Source organism: Seriola lalandi, unplaced genomic scaffold (assembly GCF_002814215.2).
Source record: "Seriola lalandi dorsalis isolate HSWRI2012SDOR001 ecotype SW California unplaced genomic scaffold, Sedor1 jcf7180002054693, whole genome shotgun sequence".
NCBI classification, from domain to species: Eukaryota; Metazoa; Chordata; class Actinopteri; order Carangiformes; family Carangidae; genus Seriola; species Seriola lalandi.
In genome coordinates, this window is record NW_019525246.1 from 32,694 (window position 1) to 41,934 (window position 9,241).

At 41.4% G+C, this 9,241-nt stretch overlaps 1 long non-coding RNA gene across 1 annotated transcript; it reads left to right on the forward strand.

The window, feature by feature from the left end:
• Positions 1-8,003: 8,003 nt before the first annotated feature.
• LOC147818101 (uncharacterized) lies at positions 8,004-8,908 on the forward strand. The gene is made up of 3 exons (XR_015438315.1): positions 8,004-8,376; positions 8,422-8,500; positions 8,795-8,908. It is a non-coding gene; the product is annotated as an uncharacterized LOC147818101 (long non-coding RNA).
• The last annotated feature ends 333 nt before the right edge of the window (positions 8,909-9,241 follow it).

Below are 9,241 nucleotides of genomic sequence, written 5' to 3' on the forward strand. Positions count from 1 at the left end.
ACCAAAATGTTCATCAGCTGACAATGCCCCTGGTGTCGGCTGATGCCTCTATCCTTCACCCACAACAAAACAACTGTTCAACCACTTAAATGTTGCACAAGAAGCTTGTTTGTAGGTTTGTCATGTCCACACAATATTTTTAAGGTGGTAGTTTTTTTTAAAGATGGGATAACCGTCGGTTTTTTGTCGGGTTTTTCCTGCACAAATCACCATGACCTCACTACAGGCAAAGACTCAACAGCTGCTCCGCTTTATTGTAAAAATGTCATATTATTGCACATAATTTTTTATCTAGTTTGGTGCTCTGGTGCTCTGTTACTGTTGTATGCCTTTTTTTCATAAAAGACAGTGTTTAAACATTTTAAATTTAAACCTTTTAAACTTAGAAACTATCTTTGACTTGACATTTACCACATATTTCAAACTGTCAGTTTAAAAACACAATGTAAGATTTGGCCCTGTGGTGGAAGAAGGAGGTGTGGACTCAGAGAGTTTCACTACTGCAGACATTAGATCTATGACTGCAGTATGCACCTCCCACTGTGCAATGGACAGAGGAGATGTACAAGCATTCCGTCCTCACAGCTCCAGCCTTGGGTCAGCCATTTCATCTGCATTTCCATGAGAGCGGTGCTATGCTGTAGGCATCCTAGTGCAGAACCATCCTGTTATGTACTCCTCTTCCAGACTTTCACCATGCAGTCTTACATCCCAGATGGTGGCCTGTCAGTATCAAAATCTGCTTTATTGGCCAAGTATGTGGACTCATACAAGATATTTGTCTCTGGTTTTACAATGCTTCTTGGTACATACATATAAATATAAAAATATTCCTGTGTGATTGTTTTAAATGCTGGCCAGAGTGATGGCTTGTGGAAAGAAACTGTTCATGTGTCTGGTTTTCTGGGTGTACAGTGTTCTGTAACGCCACCCGGACGGGATAGGTTGGAACAGGCTGTGCCCAGGGTGAGATGGATCTGTGGTGATGTTTCCCGCCTGTTTCCTTACTCTGGAGGTGTATAAGTCCAAGATTGAGGGCAGTTTAGTGGCAATGATCCTCTCTGAAGTCTTGATTTTCCTTTGTAGTCTGTTCCTGTCCTGTTTGGACCCAAACCAGACGGCAATAGAAGTGCAGAAAACAGGCTGGATTACTGCAGTGTAGAAGTGGACCTGAAGCTCCTGAGGCAGGTTCCTGAGCAGGCGCAGGAAGTACATCCTCTGCTGGGCCTTTTTGATGATGGTGTCTTTGTTTTGTGTCCACTTCAAGTCCTAGGAGATAGTGGATCCCAGAAACCTGAATGTTTCACAGCAGACACAGTGTTGTTGTGTATGATGATGGGGGCAGTGATGGGGGGCTCCTCCTGAAGTCCACTGTCATCTCCATAGTCTTGAGCGTGTTTAGCTCCAGGTTGTTCAGACCACACCAGAGGTGCAGCCATTCTACTTCTCGTCTGTATGCAGACTTGTCACCATCTCAGATGGCGCTGATGACCGTTGTGTCATCTGCAAACTTCAGGAGTTTAACAGATGGGTCACTCAAGGTGCAGAGGAAGAAGAGCAGTGGGGAGAGCACACATCCCTGGGGGGGCTCCAGTGCTGATTGTGTGGGTGCTGGATGTGATTTTCCCTATCCTCACCTGCTGCCTCCTGTCAGTCAGCTGAACACCGAGCTGAAGTTCACAAACAGAATCCTTGCGTAAGTCCCTGTGGAGTCGAAGTGTTGCAGGATGAACTGCAGTCCCATGTTAGCTGCATCATCCACCTGTTTGCCCGGTAGGCAAACTACACTCAGGGGACCTGTGATGTCCTTCAGATGGGCCGACAAGTTTCTCAAATGATTTCATGACCACGGATGTCAGGGCGACAGGCCTATAGTCATTTAATCCTAAAAATGTCTTGGGGACCGGGATGATTGTGGCGCATTTGAAGCAGGAAGGGACTTCACACAGCTCCAGTGATGTGTTGAAAATCTGAGTGAAGACTGGGCCAAGCTGGTTTGCACAGGCCACCATCTGGGCCTGGAGCCTTCCTGGTCTTCTGCCTCCTGAAGAGCTTGCACACATACAAGTCTCTCCATTGCCTACTGCACATCTCACCATTCCCCACTCTCTATTATCTCAAAATAATAGCCCAAATATGGCTGCTGCAACACAGGACTCTCCATGACAACCCGTACTGCCTCCTCTTAACCCCCCAAAAATGCTGATAATACAGCTTACAGCTAAAGTGCATCTTTATGCAGATGATAAAATAGTTTACCCAGTGGTCGCTTCTCTGAGTCAGGCTGTTGATGGACTTCAGGCTGCCTTTCAACAGCTGGCTTCATTGAATGGTCTAAAGTTGATTCTTAATGTAAAGAAAACCAAATTTATGATCTTATTCAGAGCTTGCTCCCAGATTTCAGATAATACTAGCATTCATGCCTTAGGTGGGGACTCAATTCAAAAAGTGTCATCCTACAAGTACTTTAGTATTAGGATGGAGGCAGGCTGTCTCTGCATATTGCTGCCTGTAGATATTACTGTGGTTCCTGCTGCCTGTGGATATTACTCCTGTTTCCTGCTGCCAGTGGATATTACTGATTCCTGCTGCCTGTGGACTTTGGAGAATTTCTGCTTCACTTTAGTTAAGTTACACAACTTTTAGTGCCTGTCATTTAAAACAAAATGTTAAACAATTGTTAACACTAAGTTTTAGTGTCTCCAGGTTAGAGTTTGTAGAGCTTTGTTTATCTGCTGTAATAATACACATGTAGCATCAACACGATACAGTAAATTAAGTAAAAACACTAAGTTTCATAAGTTAGCAGCTCTATGTAGCCAGTAGCTTCTGATTTTGGGAGGATAATGAAGCATATTGTTTAATTTCCACTTGACAACAGCATATCATGCTAGTGTGTCCATCACTCTGTGACCTGAAAATTGTGCATCACCCAATAGTGGAAATACTTTCTTTAGAGGTCTGCACCTGGTATATACTGAGGGAAATAAAAACGCTTTAACATCCCATCACTGGTTCATTTCGAACAAGTGAACAAGTACTGACATTTGAGTCACTTTGGGTGGAGGCAGGTAATTAACAGCAACATATGAGTCAGCTGGCAGGAGAGTTTATCTCAGGGGACATAACAGTGTTGTTTTCTACAATTTCACATCAGGAGGTAACTCTTCCCTTCATAACACTTTGTATCCTGGTGCTGTGACAATAAGACACGCCTACTTATATACCTCTACCTCCTCTGTGGTAGTTCCTGCTACAGTAGGTGCCTTCAGGACCACATTTTACCATGAAGACACACACACACACACACACACATGCACACGCACACGCACACACACACACACACACACACACACACACACACACACACACACACACACATTCACAAGGTGAAAACAATACTGGTAAATATCCCAAAGCCCCTCTGAGTGGCAGGTCACGATGCCAGTAAAGAAACACTGAAGATCTGACAGAGGGAAGTGAGAAGGTGACTGGTATTTACTTGGTAACTCTACCAGGGCTTAGAGAGGGAATAGGGGACAGCTGGACCAGGGGGGTGCAGGATCTGGAAACTGGCAAAGGGTTCTGAGGGCACCTGGTGAACAGGTTGTGAATGAAAAGGACAGTTCCATGAAGATGTAGGGGCCAGGTAACATAGAGGTGGTGAGGATGAGGGGGGAGAAAGGTGGCTTTGATGTGAATTGATTTAATGATGAAAAGACAAAAGCCCAATCAACACAATAGAAGAAACTTTATACACAGTTTAAGTGTTGAATCAGTCGTAAATTAATTGAACAATAGGCTCCAATGAGAATCAAATAAAAAACAGAAGGACAGACAGATAGATGGCACAGTGCCTGTGTGTGCTGTTAGAGATCATTACAATGTGTGTTATTGGAGAACAGAAGATTTTTAACCACACACCTATCACATACTGTTAATAAAAACAGTTCTAACAGCTGATTAGCTATAGATTTGACTGATTTGGGTGTATTCCTTCCGTGTGAGCAGCCACAGTGTATATGGCCTACAGTTTAAGCCTGCTAATTATGGGATATGTGACCTTATAAGGTACATTCAAGACTTTTAGGAGTTGGTCCCAACACTTAACTCTGCACCCAACACCATCACCCCTCACACTGCCTTAATATTAATATTAAGGACTTTTCAAAGTTTCTCTCAGACAGTGCTCTGAAATATCATGAATATTTTCTTTAAAACCATGCAGAGTTTTCACTGAATTTGTCCAGTGCCTGCTATATCATTGTACAGAGTGACCATTTTAACGGTGTTTATTTATTTATTTTTTATATTTATTTATTTTGACAGTGGCACTTTACTAGTGAGTTCATAATAAAGGATGGAGGAGATGTGAGCCGAGCCGCTGCTAATGTTTGCTCAGCTTGTTTCTCTGATAATTTTAGATCAAGACATTCAGGATGTTTTTACCTGGAGCCGAATTATTCACAGAGGTCTCCTCCTCTCCACAACAAACTGACCCTGTTATTAAAACCTGTGGAAACACTGAATAAAGCAGCATCATGTTAAAAATCAGTGTTCCCCCTGCACTGTTAAGCAGACACAGGAAAACCACTGAAGTTATCAGAGAAACAAGTTGAACAAACTTAAGATCCAGACATCCGATGACTAAAATCCTTCATCTGGTTAAAATATATAGTTGAAAACCACCAAGGTGTAAAAAGTGAATCTTAAAATTGTGACTTAAATTTTGATGCTTCTGTTAGACAAACATAACACTGACACATGCAAATAAATTATCTTGATTAAAATCTTTGCGTTTGAAAATTCCTAGAAACATTTGGGATAATGTAAGAACACAACTGAGCAACATATGGGTTGAGTTGCTTTTAGACATTTTAATGTAGGAAAGCAACATACTATACCTTTAAGACAACAATCGTACAATATAACTACAGTATAGCCTGGCAAAGTAATTTGTGTTTATAACTGTCATGTTACTGTCTGTTGCATCCATCAAATCTGAATTTTAGATGCCTACAATGACTCTCAGTATATTTTCATTTCTCTGGTGGCTGAGTGAATAATGACTCTTGTCTTTCAGTAGTGAAGGTGGTAGTGTGACTTTATTGTGCCACACAACCTTGTTGGAAAGAGGTGGATGGCGCCTGTGATGTTTGTTGACTGGTTTTTGCATCCCATCTCCTGCCTACAGTCCACCCTGTTAGATACCCAAACTAGCCACATCTTAACCAGGTCAGAAAACACTTCCATCAATCATTTGTCATTGATGAACAATAATAATGATAATGATAAATCATTAGAAAGAAAATGCTAATATGAGTAATTGTTAAAGGTGATGAGATCGACCTGTGGTTTAGTTTGGAGGTCATGCTGGGGAGGGGCTGACCTCCTGCCTCTAAGGGTGGATTGAAATAATCCACATTTGAAACACTGCTGATGGGAGAAACCATAAATTCAGAGATAAAGTTAAACAGTTACACACCCGCAGCCCCAACTATATGCTTACTTCCTGCTGCTGTCACTGTTGAGCAAACCTCTGCCTACTGTGATGTTTTCCCACAAAATGTCGTTGCCATAGTGATTATCATTGTACTGGCAATCGCCATCAGACTTTTGCAGTTAATAGTGTGATATGCGTGTAATTCACAGTAGATTAGTTCTACAAAGTAAAATGTTTTATAACCAGCCAGAATGTTGAGTTATCTTTTGAATTTAAAGGAGAGTGAACTTCTGATCAAGTACCCATAAAAACATAAACATGTAATGCTTTTCTGTTTAAAATTCCCTTATTCTACAACCCTCGCTACACTGTATAGTATTAGGTGTATTTATCTGGTGCAGTATGAAATGAAACCTCCCTGTATGTCACTGGTGTGGTTGTAATTTGCTCTGCTTCCTGCTCCTCCATAATCTCCCCCATGTCCGAGTTAAAGAATGTCCTAATTACAGCCATTTTAAAGGAGTGGGTGACGTCTTTTGATGTAATATTACCCTCCAATCCAATTAGCTCAACACTTGTCAACCTCACTCAGCAGTGATGGCCACTGGCCTGAAAGTCAGGCCCAGCCTCTTACTGGTTCTTTTAAATCCACGACGGCCTGCCTCTGGCCAGTAACTGCACCAGTCTTGCTTTCATTTTATTTAGCTGTCAATGAGGTTTTCTAAAAAGGCTGGTTCCAGTTTCATGCCCAGCATTTACTCAGGACCCACTGCATACAGACAGACAGGCAACAGGCCCGCATTTTATGCTCGGCACTTGCCTTTACAGGTCACACAGACAGCTGGCAATATTTCTAAGAAGAGGTTTGCTTTTAATATTGGTTTGTTGCTTCTGTCACTCCAGGTAACTTGCTTAGTGGAAAATGGAAAGCAAGAGGGATCAAATACAGTTACTTTCTGGAGATGGAAATGAAATTAATTGTAATGAACAGCTGGAAAACTTCAAATGTGAAACAGAAGGAGGAAGTGTTGAGGTTTTTTATCGAGAGCAAACAACGTAAAATGAAACAGCAGATAGCTCTGCAGCTCCAGAGTCAGAGGTCCCTGCACAATAACTTACTGAAGTATGATCAAATATATGGACATGATTGAGAGGAAATCTTTCTCTATGAGCCTGTCATAATTAATAGCCTGATTCTAGCTCACAAAGCCCCAGACAGTACTTCAGTTCTGCTTGGTTGTGAGGAGACTCTGAGATTCAGGCTAATTTCTCTGTTGATATTAATGTCAGGCACACACACATCTTAAGTAATGTGAAAGGAAACTCTCATAAATCACTGAAAACCTCTTGAACTCTACCTACCTCTGATATACCCACCAGAAGATCCATCATTGAAAAAGGCAAATCCTTTGGGGAAAAAAACTGATGCTCAACACTTTAAAACCCCTGGAATGTTTAACAATGAGATTAGTGACCATCATGAAGAGCAGACTGACATGTTTAGTTGTGCTGACATCAGAAAGACTGCAGCAGTTGTTGACAGCAGTCACATTTTGCAGTGAATCAAGGTTTCCATCTAGTGGCCAAGTGATGACATACATTTCCGGAAAAGTTCATTAAAAACCTTTAAAAACCTCAGAAACTCTGGTGAGCTGACTAATGAGAAAATAACAAAGGGGCCATCTTAAACATGACCACGTCTGTTGAAGCCTGATCTTAAATGTAGAGAGGGAGTCTGCCCACTGAATCCAGACTGGGAGATGGTTCCACAGGAGAGGAGCCTGATAGCTGAGGGCTCTACCTCTTATTCTACTCATAGAACCTCTAGGTAGGCAAGTAGACTGGTATTTTGAGAGCAGAGTGTTCTGTTGGGATAATAGGGAACTATGAGCTAAGCTAAGTTAAGATACCATGGTGTCTGACCATTAGTGGCTTTGTAGGTGAGGAGGAGGATTTCACAGGGAGCCGATGAAGCTAACACAGGAAAGATGTGATCACTTTTCCTAGTTTCTGTCAGTACTTGTGCTGCAGCATTTTGAATCAGCTGGAGGCTTTTCACTGAGTCATTGGGACATTCTGATAATAAAGAATTAAAACAGTCCAGGCAAGAGATAGCAGATGCATGGACTAGTTTTTCAGCATCCTTTAGAGACAGAATGTCTTTGAATCATTCATACATTTAAGGTACAGGACTGTAATAAACTCCACCTGGTGCCTTTACTGTTGCAGTGTTCATGCACTGTTAGCCCGGATTTAATTTCTACTCAAATTATCTATGTACAGTACGTTGAAATTGATTGTTTAAGTTTGATTGTATAACTATCAAATTTAAGCGCAGTCTACTAATTCGAAGTAGAATATACTTACATTTGAAAGTAATGTATGCAAAATGCACTTTTCCATGGTTTTCTATCATGCCTTATGATGGTTGTTTTAACGTTTATATCATGTTTACAGATACAGTGCCTGTAGGAAATATCTAGATAAGCGCAGAGTTAAGGGGGTATGTCCAAGGGTATAGTCTATAATACACATTTTTTGCATTTTGCACATATAGTGAGCTATTTGCAGTATTTACAAGCTATTGACAACCCAATTTACACATAATTGAGTGCATTTGTTATCATTTTTGCACTGCTTGCAGCTGTTGCCATAACTACACATTTGAGGAGATGTTGGTGTAACCTCTGTTTCCTCTGTTCAGACAATCTATACAGCTTCCTGCAACAAGGGATGTTGCATGCCAGACTGACCCACTGTAGGCACACAGTTATCCTTGAAGACTCTTCAGCCTCACATCAGAAGTACAGGTCTGTAGCCATCTGAAGTGCATCTACTTTTGATAAACCTAACAGTCATTTATCAGTCTTGGAATAATGTGCAGGTAAATGAAGCTGTGGTTACTTAGAACTTGTGAGAGTGTGTAGGCTAAGGTTTCTGTCATCATCTAACATCTTTGATTTTCTCTTTAGGCTAAGGTTTCTGTCATCATCTGTCACCTGGCTGCCATGTCCTACAATGAAAATGCTGACCGACCACAAGCCCAAACAAAAGAAGGTGAACCACTGTTCAAGGTCCAATATAAAGGCCATGAAGGGAGAATGCAGAGCTAAACCAGTTAAGACTGAGCTGACATTCTATAAGTGTTATATTATTTTATTTTTCAACCAAAAAATGTTTTGTACACATTGTATTAAGTATTGCACGTATAATTTGACAGTTACATCAAGAACAAAATACAGTAAAGAAAATGTCAGGAGTTAGAAAACAGACTTTCAGTCATTGTTTTGTAAAAAAACAACAAAAAAAAGTGAAAAATGTAAACAAAATCTTTTGTGTTTTATCAAACAGGGAATGTGGTGGACCTCATATTTGAAAAAGTCTTTGTTGACCTGGGACCATACACAGAAGCTGCTTTGGCCGTCCCCATCCCAGAGGACCTCACTGCACAGTTCGAGCAGCCTGAGAAGGAGGAGGTCATATCCAGCTATGTTCCCCGGTTCTATCATGGGGAAGTCTAAAACCCACATACAGGCCTGTGGCGTCAGGAAACTCAGCACTGATGCGTAGGACCACGCAGGCTGGAATGACGACCCAGATTCTGCGACCAAGGAAGCCCCAGCACCAGCTCACAAAGCTCCTATAGGCTAGATACCTGTACTGACTAAAACAACTGGACAGGGCATTTAGTCTTGCAAACATATATCTATGATGTGTCTCACAATTTTTTTTTTGTGGATCCAGTGAATCCTACAGTTTTTTTTATTATCACTGATTATAAGTCCCTCATTTGATGTA